Here is a 17,159-nt window from a genome sequence, read left to right as displayed (position 1 = left end):
ATGAATAGTGGCAACAACCTTGTACGAACTGTTTGGAGCTTTTAATGCCCTTTAATGCACGTAAATCTCTTTACACTCTCTCTGTTTCAATTGTTATGAACTAAAAACAACATTTCTTTCACTTTCTCTCTATATTCATCCAAAAAACTCAAGCTTTTGATTCAAAATATGGGTTGGTTGACAGAGCCATATTTCTTTCGTTTTTACTTACGGTTGCTTTCGTTTGAGGTTCTGGGTGGTTGGAGAAGACCCTGTGTGCAAACGAAGTCATCTCACCTAGTTTAAGGTACGAATTTGAATTTTTTTTCAAGATCTGTTCGCGTAGAAGACTTACTAGTAAGTCATCTGTATGTAGAAGACTTACTGATGAGTCTTCTGGTCAAACGGACGACTTAAATTAAGTCGTCCAGCTTTGTTTGTTAAAAAAAACACTCCAGACGACTTATATATACGTCGTCTACGAGAAACGGGCTAGTTTTGCATTTGACCGAATCGTGTCAGATCTTTGACTATTTCTGGACGACTTATAATTCAGTCGTCTCTGGGAAAGTTAAAATTTTAATATTTTATGAAAACTTGACGACTTACGTGTAAGTCGTCCTAGGTTAGTTTTGTAATTGAAAAATAAAACTTCATAATTTAACTTTAACCAGACGACTTAATATAAAGTCGTCCCTCCAGAAGACTTAATTTAAAGTCGTCCGGGGAAAGCAAAGTCGTCCAGAATTTTTCCCAATTTTCTGGTCAAACCTTGCTTATCCCGGACGACCTTAAATTAAGTCGTTTAGCTGGACGACTTTCATCTAAGTCGTCTGGAGAAAGTTAAATTTCAAGTTTTATTTTTCAATTACAAAACTAACCTTAGGACGACTTACACGTAAGTCGTCAAGTTTTCATAAAATATTGAAATTTTAACTTTCCCAGAGACGACTGAATTATAAGTCGTCCAGAAATAGTCAAAGATCTGACACGATTCGGTCAAATGCAAAACTAGCCCGTTTCTCGTAGACGACTTATATATAAGTCGTCTGAAGTTTTTTTTTTAACAAACAAAGCCGGACGACTTAGAATTAAGTCGTCCCTTTTAATTTTCAATTGCAAAAGTGACCTCTTTAGACGACTTACCTTTAAGTCTTCTGGACGACTTAATGCTAAGTCGTCTGCGGCAATGTTTATTGAACTTCTTCATTTTCTCTATGTTTACTAATGTGTTTTATTTTGAATATTTGCAGATGATTTTTCAGTTACATGCAGTGTATGGAGAATGGTTGTTGAGAGATTTCCGTTGGGATTTTGTGGTTGATGATCTCAAAGGAGCAAGATTGTTTTTATTGAATGAAGATTCAACACATGCTGAACTTGTTGCAATGGCTCAAGAAGATTATAACCTGGACATGAGAACAGTGAGTGTGGAGATTAGCTACTCATTACCAGCAGAAATGATGATGGCTCCAGGCAGTCTTCCCATTCATGTTACAAGTGATAGACAAGTTCGAAACTTGCTGGAGATACTCAAAACCCATAGAGTATGTCTTTGTGTATCAAGCCGCAGCAAGGTCGAAACGGTTTCAGAGAAAAGGGATATTGATGAAGCTGGTGAATGGGAAAAAGATGTTGGTGATAATGATGAAGCTGGTGAATGGGAAGAAGATGTTGGTGGTGATGATGAAGATGTTGGTGATAATGAGTTTGTTGAAGATGAAAATCAAGATGGGGAGGAGGAAAATGGGGAGGAGGATGCTGATAATTCTATTGTTGGTGAAACGGATCAGAATGGTGGGGATTACAGTCTTTATGGAAAGGTTCCAGATGAGGACGAGGAAGATGATGATAATATTTGTTTTGAAGAAATCCAAAAGGCATATGCTAAGACAAATGCTATTGAAGGAGGAAAATCGAATGGTACCATCTATGTCAACCAGAGTTTTGTTAGCAAGGGTGCACTGCTTTCAGAGCTGCGGTTGGCAGCAGTGAGGGGTAAGTTTTCTTTCAGATTATACAAATCAACGAAAACTCTCGTTGTGGCAACATGTCCGGTTAGCTATTGTGGATGGAAGGTCAGAGCGAGTGTCAAACATGGGACAAACACGTTTTGGGTAACAAAGTATGTGGAAAAACATTTATGCTCAGCGGGAGACCGAATCGCTCAGCGGAGACACTGTACTCCGAAGTATGTAGGTAGTCTTTTCATTGATCGTGTTGGAATCATTGATGGGATAACTCCGCAGCATATCACTGATGCAATGAGGAACATGTTTGGCATGGCGCTTGATTACACCACTTCATACAGAGCACTGTTATATGCACAAAGATTGGTGAGAGGATCAGCAGAAGAAGGGTATTCGCGTCTGGCATCATATCTCGAGCAAATCTCCATTGCAAATCCTGATTCTATCACGGCGATAGAACTTGATTCTATGAAAAGATTTAAGTATCTATTTCTCTCTTTTGGAGCTTCTATCAAAGGTTTTAAGTATCAGAGAAGGGTCATTGTGGTGGATGGAACTCACCTAAGTGGAAAGTATGGAGGAACTATGTTAGTTGCAGCCGCACAAGATGGCAATTTTCAGATATTCCCATTGGCTTTTGGGATCGTGGATGAGGAAGATATACCTTCTTGGGAATGGTTTTTCACAAAATTGGCTAGTTGTATATCTCATGACAAGCCTCTGGTGATAGTCTCCGACCGGCACAAGGCCATTAAAAGTGCGTGTGATAAGGTGTTTCCTTGGGCAACCCGAGGAATATGTTATTATCACCTTCAAGATAACATTGTCAAAAAGTTTAAAGGGAAACATCTCATGTACTTGGTGAAAGGGGCTGCTTATGCTCACACGGTTTACGATTTTGACCGGTACATGGCTGAGATACGGAGTGCAAACCCGGAACTTGCAACGTATTTGGAGAAAGCCGACGTCAGGCTATGGTCAAGGGTTTATTGTAAGGGGAACAGGTTCAACATAAAAACAAGCAACATTGCTGAATCTATTAATTCCGCACTGAAGCGAGCAAGAGGATTTCCGATTACGTTCCTGCTGGAGTTCATAAGGCAGAAGTTAGGAAAATGGTATTGGAAAAGGAGACAAGATGCTTTGAGTCTCACAACTGAACATAGCCGGGCTGTTGAATACTTGCTTGCTGTTCGAGAAGAGATAGCGGGTATGATGACGGTCGAACCAATTGATGGATGGCATTTCTTTGTCAAAGGTGGCAAAATGGACTGTGTGGTTGATTTGGAACATGCAAAGTGTGATTGTGGTGTCTATGGAGTGGAGAAAATACCTTGCTCTCATGCTATAGCTGCTGGAATACATGCTGGTTTGCATATCTCCACACTTGTATGTCCACTGTACTCAAAGAATTATCTGTATGCAGGATACTCAGAGAATATATATCCTATCGTGTCACAACATATTGAGGAACGAGAATGCTTTCCTCCAGAACTAAAGCGTGGTCGGGGGAGACCGAAGAAATCAAGATGGCAATCTTGGTTGGAGCTATCTAGGATGAGAGGACACAAACCCAGGAAGAAACACAGGGCACGGAGATGCTCAAACTGCAAGGAAACTGGCCATACGAAACCACAATGTACACAACCAGTTGACTAGTTGTCCAGACGACCTAAATTTAAGTCGTCCCGTCTTGATTACCCGTCCAGACGACTAAATATTTAGTCGTCCAGTGTATTTTATTTTTAGACGACCTTCTACTAAGTCGTCCAGTGTATTTTATTTTTAGACGACCTTCTACTATCCCTTCAAGTGTATTTTATTTTTAGACGACCTTCTACTATCCCTTCAAGTCGTCCAAACCTTCTAGACGACTTATTTGTAAGTCGTCCAGTTGGAAAACCTTCCAGACGACTTATAATAAGTCGTCCAAACCTTCTAGACGACTTATTTGTAAGTCGTCCAGTTGGAAAACCTTCCAGACGACTTATAATAAGTCGTCCAAACCTTCTAGACGACTTATTTGTAAGTCGTCCAGTTGGAAAACCTTCCAGACGACTTATAATAAGTCGTCCAAACCTTCTAGACGACTTATTTGTAAGTCGTCCAGTTGGAAAACCTTCCAGACGACTTATTTGTAAGTCGTCCAGTTGGAAAACCTTCCAGACGACTTATTTCTTCCAGACAACTTATATCATGTTCAAATACAAAAATCATGTTAAAAAATCATGTTCAAATACAAAAATCATGTTAAAAAATCATGTTCAAAAATCATGTTCAAAAATCATACATGCCCACGAACTTATCACCATCCACATTTTCTTTCAGATGCTGATCAACAAGCTCCTTCCATATATCCACCGCCATATTATCCCTCATTTTCTTCGCGTTGCACCTAGCAAAGTCTTTAGGGTCAAAGGAGCCCCCGAGCGCATGACATTCAATGTACTTTACAGTGTACACGCCACAATCACCATTGTTGGCCGTGGGTACACCTTTCAGCGGTCTCTCATATGTGTATGGCTCCAACCCGTATTTGACCCGCATTTCGTCGGTGGCTGCGCACTCAACAAGCAGATAAGGGACCATCTGGAGAAAAGGCTCCATTATCGCATCCCATGCGTCTGGTACACTAGATGAAGGTATGCTGTCCCAGACGACTATGTGCCTCTTAGGGATCGATATCCAAATAGCAACCCAATGCTTGTCGTCCAAGTTCACTGGCGCATAGATATCATCAATGTCCTCCCCCCACTTCTTGTTTGATTGGCAAAATGAAGGTATTGATCCGTCATAAAAATACGACGCCCCACCAGGTAGAACTCTTCCTAAACCTTTGTGATCAGGTTCCGATGTTTTGAAGAGCTGATACTGCTCTCTCCAAGACTGAGAAAAGTTGTGATCCAGGAAGCACATTCGCTCGCTCCTGAAAGCTTGTGGGTTCTCCTGATACCTCTGCCTTAGCACATTAATCCAAGCATCTATATGCTGCATATTAAATATAACAAGTTAGAAGTTACCAGACGAAGACGACTTATATTTAAGTCGTCTACGTGGTCGTCCAAGTAGACGACTTTCCAGACGATTTATCTTTAAGTCGTCTGGAAAGTAGTCTACTTGGACGACTTTGTAGACGACTTAAATCGTGTGCAGAAGACTTACGCAGTCTTCCAGCCATCCTCTGGCTGTCCGGAGGAAGTGGTACCACCTTGTTGGTGATGTACGTGGTTTGTCCTCGATCTTAGTTAAATAATGACTGCAAACAAAAAAGCAATCAGTTTTGGACGACTAAATCAAGCTATTATGGGTAAAGCAATCACTTACGGATCAGTTTTCAACCAATCAGCGAGTTCCTTCAACTTTTCTTTGTTTACTGGCGGAAATGGATTATAGGCTGCCACTTTATCTTTTTTTTTCTCTGCCATATAAGGAGATCTCACAGTAGGAGCAGGTTTCTTCGCTCGTTTACTCTTTGCACGCTTGTCCAATACAACCAGGCTCGGTTGTGAAACTGGATCGCTTGGCTCGGTGGAAGCGAGGCTCGGTTGTTGATCTGTGGAAGCGAGGCTCGGTTGGTGATCGGTGGAAGTGACAGCAACAATCTCTTTGGAGGTGACACCATCTGCTTTATTTACCGAGTTCGCCTCGGTTGCTGTATCCTCCGGCAACCATCTCTGCAATAAAAGTTGCACACAAGTTAACCCTGGACGACTTAAATAAAAGTTGTCTGGACGACTAGTTAACCCTGGACGACTTAAATAAAAGTTGTCTGGACGACTAGTTGACCCTGGACGACTTAAATAAAAGTTGTCTGGACGACTAGTTGACCCTGGACGACTTAAAATTAAGTCTTCCGTGGTCAACTAGTCGTCCAGACAACTTACGTTTAAGTCGTCCAGGGTCAACTAGTCGTCCAGACAACTTTTACAGTCGTCTGGACAACTAGTTAACCCTGGATTTGATACTAACATCTTTGATTTGAGGAGGCTGTTTCTTTTGAGGAGGAGGCTGTTTCTTTTGAAGAGGAGGAGGCTGCTGCTGTTTCTTTTGAGGAGGAGGAGGCTGCTGTTTGGTTTGATGAGGAGGAGGCTGGTTACTAACCACGGTTTCATTGGCATGAGGGGTAGCCTGTTTGTTTCTACCCCCGGTTTCTTTGGCAAGAGGGGTAGGCTGTTTATCTTGAGGGGTAGCCTGATTGGTTAGAGGTGGAGGGGTAGCCTGATTGGTGACACCAACCTTCTTCTCCACAGCTTCCAATCTATCAGACAACTTCCTAAACTCCCTCATGCACTTATTAAACCCTTTTTTCATAGCCTCAGCTACGCCCTTGAACATAATTTCCAACTCCTCTCTGGTCACCCCTCTAGCCTCTTCTCTAGCCTCTTCTCTAGCCTCTTCAGGAGCCTCTTTACGAGCTTTCTTCCGAGGTCTTGGATTGTCTTCCTCCTCCTCCTCCTCCTCCAACACAACCATCTCTTTGGCCTTCTTCGATGGAGTCACAACCTTAGGTTTTGTATTGACCTTAGTACCAGTGACTTCCCAGCAATCCATGGTCCACTTCCACGGTCTCCGCTCATACATGACTTTAATGATGTTCTCCGCGGGCAGGTCCTCAACCTCAGAGTCCCATTTTGGCCACATTTCACTAATGTCCTTCTCAACAAAGTTGATCACGCGGGTCTGCAGTAAATAGAAGAATCGAGTTAGATATTTGAAAAAAAATACTAAATAGACGACTTAATTATAAGTCGTCTACTAAGTCGTCCAGCTGGAAGACCTTCCAGACGACTTATAATAAGTCGTCTAATAAGTCGTCCAGATGGAAGACTTTCCAGACGACTTAATTAAGTCGTCCGATAAGTCGTCCAGCTGGGAAGACTTTCCAGACGCCTTATTATAAGTCGTCTAATAAGTCGTCCAGATGGAAGACCTTCCAGACGACTTATAATAAGTCGTCTAATAAGTCGTCCAGATGGAAGACTTTCCAGACGACTTAATTAAGTCGTCCGATAAGTCGTCCAGCTGGGAAGACTTTCCAGACGCCTTATTATAAGTCGTCTAATAAGTCGTCCAGATGGAAGACTTTCCAGACGACTTAATTAAGTCGTCCGATAAGTCGTCCAGCTGGGAAGACTTTCCAGACGACTTATTATAAGTCGTCCGATAAGTCGTCAAGCTGGACGACCTTCCAGACGACTTATAATAAGTCGTCTGCGCAGTCTTTTGGATTGAAGTAAATACCTGACTCAAGATAGCAGCTTTCATTGATCTGCGGCCTCTGCTGCCCTCGTAAGCCAGTATCGGTGGAGACGGACTGTCTGCTCTGGGACCACCAATACTAGCACCCAATTCCGGCATAGCTGTGTACGTCCAGACTTGAAGAACTTGTATAAACCCATCCACGGTGTAACAGCCAGCAATTTCTTTGTTCCACAAAGAGTCCATCAGCACCTTAAACGCGACTCTCCCCCATGGATAATTCTCAAACCGTTCTAAATCCATCACTAGCCTTGCCAGAGTAGATCGTGTAGCGGTTGAAAACTTTCTCCCTTCAATGAATCCAGTGAAGATGGAGAGGTACGCGAGCCGCTTGCGATCTTCCCTGGACCAATCCCCGCATCTCTTCAGTGCTGCTATTATCTGATCAGTAGTTGGCCCAGCTTCCAGATGAACTCCCAGCATCCCCCAGAAAGAAACCATCTCTGGGGTAACGTCACATTTTGGTGTCTCAAGGTCCTCGATGTACTCGCAGTTTAGACCAGTGAGGTTTTCAAACTCTAACAGTGAAAACCTCAAAGGTTCTGGACCAACGAGAGACCACATCTCATACTTCTTCTTAATGTCCAGCTTGAAACTGAGCATGTAGTGAACCAGCCTTGAAGCCCAACCAAATCCCTGCTCCTTGAACTTGATGAAAACTCCCAAACTCGACTCCTTGAGCTCTTCAAATTCGTCATCAGTAAGAGCTTTCCTAAGAGCAGTATGCAACTTGCTGTTATCCGTATGATACGAAATGCTATTGTGGGCTTCTGGCTCTTCCCCTGATGTGTATAACCTACGGGGGAGTTCTGGAATATCCATCCTTTTTGTCTGCAAAATAATCAAAGACAACAATATAAGTCCAGACGACTTAGTAGACGACTTATAATTAAGTCGTCTGGAAAGTCTTCCAAATGGACGACTTATATTTAAGTCATCTACTAAGTCGTCCAGTTGGAAGACAAAGCCGGACGACTTAAATTACTTACAAGTCTTCCAGTCGCAGAAGGAGTTGGAGTACTCGTCATTGCGGTTATAGATCTGAAAAAATAAACGTGAAACGGTGAGAATGAGTAAATTGATAGAGACAACGTTTTATGTTCATCTTTTCCTCGAGATTGATGACTTAGCGGCGTTAGGGTTTACAGAGAAACGGCGCTAAGGTTTACAGAGAAGAAGCGGCGGCGCTAGGGTTTAGAAGAAGCGGCGGCGCTAGTGTTTAGAGGAAGCGGCGGTGAGAACGTTGGTGACCACGGTGGCGAGGGCGACGGTTTGTTCGGAAATAGTGGAAGCGGCGGCGCTAGGGTTTAGAGGAATCGGCGGCGCTAGGGTTTAGAGGAATCGGCGGCGCTAGGGTTAGAAGAAGCTGCGGCGACAACGGTGAGAATGAAGTGAGATAGATAGCCGACGTTGAGAACGATGGTTTGTTCGGAAATCGTGGGAATTCGAAATCGCCTTTGAGAGAGAACTGTTAGGGTTTTGAGAGAGAACTGTTAGGGTTTCTGAATTTCGCGAAAAATGAAAAAAAAAAAAAATCACCTTATATATTGGGTAAATAATCCGGTTAGCTTTAAAAGTACATTGGTAAACTTTAAGGTTTGGTCCGGTTTAGACGACTTATTCTGGCTGATAATGTACAACAGACGACTTAATATTTAGTCGTCTGTTTTCAGACGACAAAATATTAAGTCGTCCTAGACCCTAAAATGAACCCCTAAACTAAAATGACTAGATTAACTAACTAACCACGTTATAAAATCAAATTATACTTAAATAGTGTTTACTATACACAGAAATGAACACGCATAAGTAATTTTAAAAATTTTCAAAAACGGTTTTAATGCTTTCCAAAATCTAACCCTAAGAACACATACAATACTACAACATATGTTGATGAAACATAAACTAAAGAATATCATGACTCACTACTTTCACTCATCTATGCTGAAAACAATTGAAATTTGTTATATCTTAATTTATACCTCCTAAGACATATGTTAATTACATAATTCCCATTTTTCACTTATCAAAATATTTTTTACAAAATTTTTAAATAATGTTTAAGACTAACTGTCCAGACGACTTTCAGTTAAGTCGTCTGGACGACTTATTTTCAAGTCGTCTAAACAGACGACTTGCGAGGGGTAGAAACGTAAAAAAAATTCCGTTTTTTTGTTTGGTCACAAGGGGATAGTTGTAATTTCAATAGCCTTTTAGGTTACTTTTGCCTTTGACCCAAGTTGGGGTATTGTTTTGGTTTGACTCCAAGTTTTGAGTCACACTTGGCAATTCTCCCTTTAATTTAACATATGATGTAACAACGAAAAAGCTATTTAGTTTTGTATTGTGTAATGGATTAATGATCTAATTACGTTATTATATGATTTTGAATAATCAATTTGGTAAAATAAATGGTAAGAAACAAGAGTGGGAATAAAAGTAAATACGAAGAGAAAGATGGAGAGAAACATTAAGGGAAATCATGTGAAGGGAGATGGAGAGAGCAGGCAGCTTGGGCAGACGAGCACGTGACTTGATTACACTGAGAGAGTATGGAGGAACAAAGGAATGATCACTTTCATTACGTTTTAATATGTTGGGAAAATACACATCCCATGTGACTTTTTTTCGTCCGACCATTGTTTAATTCGTTATGGTTTCACTCTTTCTGGCCTTTTCTCGCCCCTCGACTTGTTGTTTTCATTTTTGATTTTGTTGATATTCGGTAGAGCTAAACCGAACTGATATAAGATCGTACTTGATAGTATCAAACCAGTCGGTTCCGGAAGAAACGTATTTAGTGCTATAAAGTGGACTAGCCAGAAAGTGACAATAGTCGAAAAGTATTCCAAACTCGGATTAGGCAGCGTGGAAATTCAATATAATATTAAACATTAAATCATCCAAATACTTGAGCAATGATGGCTCAGCTAATTAAGGTGGCAGGGGGTATAACACACTTTTGTTTCTATTACGACGACATGTAATTAAGGTCAAAAGCATCCATCAGTGCTCCAATGTCTTTTTCTTCCTGGACTCTTTTGAAATGTGGAACCATTCAAGCTTGTTCACTTACAGATAAATCAAACATATAATACACATGGCTTGTAACAAAAATTGCGCTATTGTAAAATTTTGTTATAGATTTAAAGCCACGTTACTTACGTCATTTCAATTATCATTCTTATAAATATCATCAAATTACGTTTATTATTTGTCATATAAAAATGTTATGCTTGCCAATATATATGAAATTGATGATAAGACTATACTTTTTTTTGTAACATGATGATAAGACTACATAAGTACATAACTAATGATCAGACTGTAAAGGTTCCAGAAACTCAGAGTATGCACCATTCGAAAGAAACGAAACAGCTATGGTATTAATTGTTGCAACGTTTCATACATTTTCGAAACACTAATTAAATAATTATAATCATCTATCCTCAAAAGTAATTTATCTTGCAAACTTATAAGATGCGGGAACAGAAAAATGGGCAGAGGGCAAAAGAGGAGTTTCGTTTTGATCGACGATGGTTGGTGTTGATGTTAGTAATGTTATTTGACTAAGTTGCAAAGCTAAACTACAAATAAAAATACAAGCTGGGAAAGATAAGAGAAGAGCTTTCACATGGACATAGCTCAAATATGGACAACAGACTCCCACAATTTTATACTTATTTCTCATAACTTTGCATCTATGTTTTCCTTGCTAGGGAACACTTGCACATGTCCATATTTCTTCTTGCATTAAAAAAAATAAAATTGAGAAATTATCTTTTTTTGGATGAATGATGCATGCATCTTCCAATGGAATTGTGTTGTGGACGATTTAATAGAGTTTGGTTCATGTACAAGGAATCGTCCATGTGTTGATTGTGTTGTCCCATTATGATCCCAAATACCAAATCTGTATAGCGTGTGCCCCAATAAGCTTATCTACTTGATGCAAATACGTAAGAGGAACTACACAAATGTTATGTACTTTTTCATCGGAAATCAATAAAATAAAATGAAAAATATAACCATAGTTTGATTATTGGAATATAACCATTTAAAATTATGCAAATACTCGTAGACAGTTATAATTCGATATATTTATATTATTATGAAGTAATTATTTATGTAACCTATGCAATTTCTTAATATGCAGACATCTATAAATCTATGGCAGGCGACACATTCAATTACTTTGTCTTAGTGATTAGTTCAATCATATGGAGACTGGATGGCATGTTCGATTGTATGTGTTCATAATTTATGTTCTCAAGATTATTATTACCGTCAGATCACATGTATTTATGCAACAATTCAATTCTTTGTTGTACACATTTGTATTATTTATACTTTTTCTTTTGTCAATGTATATCAAGCAAAAATTACAAAGTTTGGTTGATGATCACCTAAGTGTTATGTTATTAATATTATTTTTTTGGCTACTGAGAATATTGAATTGGTTGAAAGTATAACGAGTGTGGTTATGAATATTGAATTGGTTGAAAGTATAACGAGTGTAGTTATGCAAATTGTGAATTGTCCAAAGCCTTGTTTGGACTTGTGTTATTATCATCTGTAAACATTAGATCAAGAATCAATCATAAGCGTTTTCACATGGAAGTTGCTCTTCCATCATAGCTGAATTTTGGATCTATATATGAAAACATATACATATTTTAAAATTTAACTAAACAAAAATTAATTAATTTAACAAATATATGTGAATTAATATTTTTTATATCTATTGATCGACATTTCGTAAATTTCTTTACAAACAGATACATGTACATCGGCTAAATTCATAGTATTACATCTTAAATATGGTTTGGTTGACGTTTAGATATTAGAAATGCTGGCACTCAACTTAAAGTATGATTTATATGTATTAATTTTTCAAGTTTTTCGTTCAGTTCTTGTATTTTCTTATAATATTCTGTCAACCTGGCCCATCAATAAAACATCTAAGGTATTAATCATTGAATCATTAATTGATAATCATTACTAATCAATAATCATAATTAATAACACGATTGGATTCAAGAAAAAGGTATAAAAACTAAAAATAGATATTCGTTTTAAGGTTTTTGAACACCGATTAAAGAATTACAAAATTTAATCAATCTTTCTCATTTGTATAAAAACAACAATAAGTACATATAATTGAACCAATAAAAAATCATACTACAGAATACAAATAGTTGAAAATATAAAACTGTATTTACATTTTACATGAAAAATTGAAAACATCACTTAAACTGAAACAATTTTTTTCTCTTAAAACATCACTTAAATTGATTTGATACGAAGGAAATAATATTAATGAAATGAGAACACAAGTAGGTAGCTCTTTATATATAGCACACAATTGCCAACCTAACCAACTCGAGCTTTCAAAAGGATGAATAATCGAATTGGGTTTGAATATTGATTCCAGATATTGGGGGTGTAAATATCAAACTAAGACTAATATTGAAACTTACTCTTCCTCAGTTTTTATTGTTTTTTGGTCAGATTCTTCACATCTCCCTCTTCATCTATTCAACATTTTTGTAATGACCCTAAATGTAATGACCACAAAAAAATTTAACCCTACACCTTGCCCAAATGTCAAGTTTTCTTCATTAAAAAGAGAGAAAGAGAGAGAGAGAGAGAGAGAGAGAGAGAAGAGGAAGGGAGAAAGCTCACCAGGAGTCCTCGCCGGAGCCACCGCACGCCAGGACGTCGTCAAGCTCGTCATCACCATCAACCGCAGCTCAAGGTAACCGGAAACCGCCATGTTTTGAGTTATGTTTCGGTCGTTTTAGTAAATCGATCATAACTTTCTAACCGTAGTGAATCTCGTGCATCCAAGGCCATCATCGTGTTCCTCTCATCAAGACGAAGCCGTAGACACCAACCGCGTCGCGATCGGAGCCCGGACGAAGCCGTACGCGCTTTCGTGAGTTACACGCGCCGCCGCCTGACCACCGTCCTCCGCCGCAACGCCGCCGCCGGACCACCGTCCTCCGCCGCAGCTCCGCCGTCGCCGCCGGCCAACTTACCGGTAAGCCGCCGCCGTAGCTCTGCTGTCGCCGCGACCGACACCGGTGACTCGCCGGTGACTCGCCAACTCGGCCGAGTCGACCCGGTGAGTCAACTCGGTTGACTCGGTTAACCGGTTGGTTAGCCGGTTTAAATTGATTTCAATTCGGTTAGGTTAAACCGGTCGGTTAAAATCAATTGGAAATTGGTTAGGATAAACCGGATTAATTAATTAATTAATTAAATAATTAATTAAATAATTAATTAAATAATTTATCTTTGACCAGCGGGTTGACTTTTTCGTAAATACCCGTTTTAAACCGTTCGAAAGGCGTTCTGACTCGAAATTTCGATCTGATTTCAGATTTGGAGTCTATTTGAGCAGCTGGAGTTCATATATACCACTTCTCTTCATTGCTAAGGTGAGGGCTACTCCGTTAAATCCCGAGCTAGTTTAGTACTACCATTATGGAAAGTTTAGTTTCGAAACATGGATCCGTCTCTTTGAATCGAGTCTGTTTGAGAGTCTTGGTTGTTCGTTATTGATATTGATTGTTAAACCGGAAATAGGATAATAGAGGATTCAACGGTTGATTGAAATGATTGCTGCTAAAAACTGTTAATTATATATATGTATATATGTTAGTCCATGTGTTGAGATCGCGGGGTGCATAGGTATCTGCACTAGGCCGCGGAATTTGCGGGGTATAGAGACGTTTGTACTAGGCCGTGTGATTGCGGGGGCACATGACGTATGTGCTAGCTACGCCTTGTTTGAGAGATCGCGGGGTACGGAGATATCTGTACTAGGCCGTGTGTTTAGCGGGGTACAGAGACGTATGTACTAGGCCGCTTGTTTGTGGAGATTGCGGGGGTACAGAGTGGACTACTGTACTCACGACGCTGTAGAGTTATATATATATATTTATATCCTTATGAGGAAATGCGGTATGTTATTATCGCAATGGTTGTAGCGTGTCTAGTCCACTAGACATATGTGATTGTTCTGTGTGGTGTAATAGACACCGTGTTTGCTTCATGCTAGAGCTAGGCCTACATAGTTGTAGTACTATGAACTGAGTCAGTGGTTTGCGGTTTAGCATCCCATACCTCACTGGGCGATTCCCCTGTCGCTCACCCCTCCTTCTTTCCCCCTTTCAGGTGAGACCGACGAGCAGGAGTGATTATACCGGACCGGTGCTTTTGGGCTTTTACTACTATTGGGCTTTTGGGCTTCTATCGTTTTATTGCTTTTATCGTTATCGGGCCTCAAGGCCTTTGGGCTTGTATCGTTTATGTTATTTCGTATTTCGGCCTCTCGATTTATGTCGTACTTTATGTTTCAGATTTTATTTTATATTATGGAATTCAAGCGTGGATGTTGACTTTCAAATATTTATATATGGATATTTCAGATATTTATACTTATCGAATTATTTTTACTATTTCGAAAGTGACAGGTGTCACAATTTTATCTATATTTTAAATTTTATTTCACGTTTTTCTTCTACTTCTTGTAACCCTGGTCTATCTTGCGCATGGTTCAGCTAAGTGATGGTAGGTGATAACATCAACCATGAATCTAGACTGTATCCATTTCATTTGAATCTGATACATGTGGCATTATTATTCAAGATAGAGAGGATCCCATATGTTGGGAAGTGTTGAAGATATAATTTTCTGAGATGTTTTGATGTAGTTTCTGACATACTACAGGAGGTTGTCAAGACGTTGAGTTATAAAGTTGCTTACAAGGTGGTTGTCTACTGTGATTGCATGTGTAAGTTGGACTTGAAAAAGGAAAGAGAATATCTTGTTAAAGACAAATGACGTTTCCATTAAATTAAATGGTTTTACTTGAGAGGAAGTGTTACTTGCAAAGGAATATGAAGTTTCCTTACATGATAATAGAAGTTCATTAAAGTGCATTTAACGAACTTTGAGAAAAAGTTTATGGTTATTATATAAGGAGGGAGTGAGGGACGTGCCTTATGAGAAGACTAGCACCCAAAGATTAAAGAGAAAAAGAGTATTCATTGCGAGGTTCCATTGTGTTATTGTCGAGTGTTGACGTTGGTGTTGATGTTGGTGTTGACGGAGTGTTCCTTTGTACTTGGTGTTGTGACGTTGGTGTTGACGTTGCGTGTGGCGGATTTGTCTGTTGTGTTGTGGTGACCAAGCTGTGCGTTGGTGTTGACGTGTTTGTTGGTATCTTTGATGTGCGTTAGGTATTGACGTACTCGGTGAAGTACTTGGTGACGTACTTTCAGAGATTTGGAGGTTGAAGTCTAGACTTAGGGGAAGTGTAGATCAGAATTAGGTTATCCTGATAAAGTCTCAACTCTGGAGGAGTCTAGCTTAAGGTTAGTTTACCTTGAAGAGTTCATGCTATAGAAGAAAGCGGTGATTCAAGAGTTTGATCAGAATTTGATTCGACTCGTTATTCGTTCGATTCGATCCAAAATTTCCGGATATCCGTAAACTTCCGAAGCAAAGCAAATACTAAAAATCAATATCCGTTAAAATCGAAACAAATCACAAATATCAAAATTTTGGGAAGCGGATATCCACTCCGATCCGGAAATATATAAATACATGTACATCTTGATAATACTTGATGTTTTAAATGTATAAGTTTATATAATTATTATTATAACTTATGATTTGACAAATTCTATTCACATTATTACTTATATAAAAGTATTATATAAAAAAAGAGAAAAAATGTATAAAACAATTATAACTTTTTTCTTAAGTTTTGTGTTATTATAACTGTTAACTAAGTTTAAAATTTACAAAGTATGTAGTTTCACTATTTTTTTAGTTTTTATTTTATATATCATACAAAAATATATATTAAAAAAATAAATGTGTATTGAATTTTTAAGATTATTTGTATTAATCAAAGCGGATGAGATATCCGTAAGTATTGATAAATATTCGCAAATATCTATTTATTTTCCGGATATCCGTTTTTCCGGATATACGTATTTTTCCGAAGCAAAGCAAATCGAAAAATTAGATATTCGTAACATACGAAGCAAATCAAAAATATCTTCAAAAACCCGGATATCCGATCCGTGTCCGGCCTACATCCTATCATAAAACCAAAATGGAATTTTTGTTTATGATAACATCTGCTTTGAGTCTTTGACGTACTATATTTCTGGAATTTGAATAATAGTTCCACAAAGGATGAATAGACATGTTAAAAACTTGTTGTATGTTTGAGCAACAGAGTACTATTATGTCTATATTCATAGTTTTCTCTCACTATAGTTCTGAACTTCAAATAGCGATTCTACATGTGACAGGATGAGTAGATATGTTAAGAATTTGTTGGATGTTCGACTGGAGGGTGAGTATGCTGCGGAAACAAACAAACAATATCTATGTCTGCATGTGTAAAGAATAGACCGACCATAACTTGCTTTCTCGTTTTCCAACACCGCATAAAAGTTTACGTGTTACATGTGATATTGATATACGCCTATACCAAACCAAAAAAAAATAATATGAATCTACATAGGAATAGAATGAAAATACTTTTCTTATTTCAACATTATTATACAAAATGGAATTTATTTGATAAACAAATAAACTCACAAACCATATATTTTCTGGTTAAAAAGAACGATATATATATTTTTCATTATGTATCGGGAGAATTGCCAAGTGTGACTCAAAACTTGGAGTCAAACCCAAAACAATACCCTAACTTGGGTCAAATGCAAAAGTAACCTAAAAGGCTATTGAAATTACAACTATCCCCTTGTGACCAAACAAAAAACGGAATTTTTTTTACGTTTCTACCCCTCGCAACTTGAAAATAAGTCGTCCAGACGACTTAACTGAAAGTCGTCTGGACAGTTAGTCTTAAACATAATTTAAAATTTTTGTAAAAAATATTTTGATAAGTGAAAAATGGGA

The sequence above is a fragment of the Brassica napus genome, chromosome C8 (assembly GCF_020379485.1).
Source record: "Brassica napus cultivar Da-Ae chromosome C8, Da-Ae, whole genome shotgun sequence".
NCBI classification, from domain to species: Eukaryota; Viridiplantae; Streptophyta; class Magnoliopsida; order Brassicales; family Brassicaceae; genus Brassica; species Brassica napus.
Note: the sequence above shows the minus strand (reverse complement) of the source record.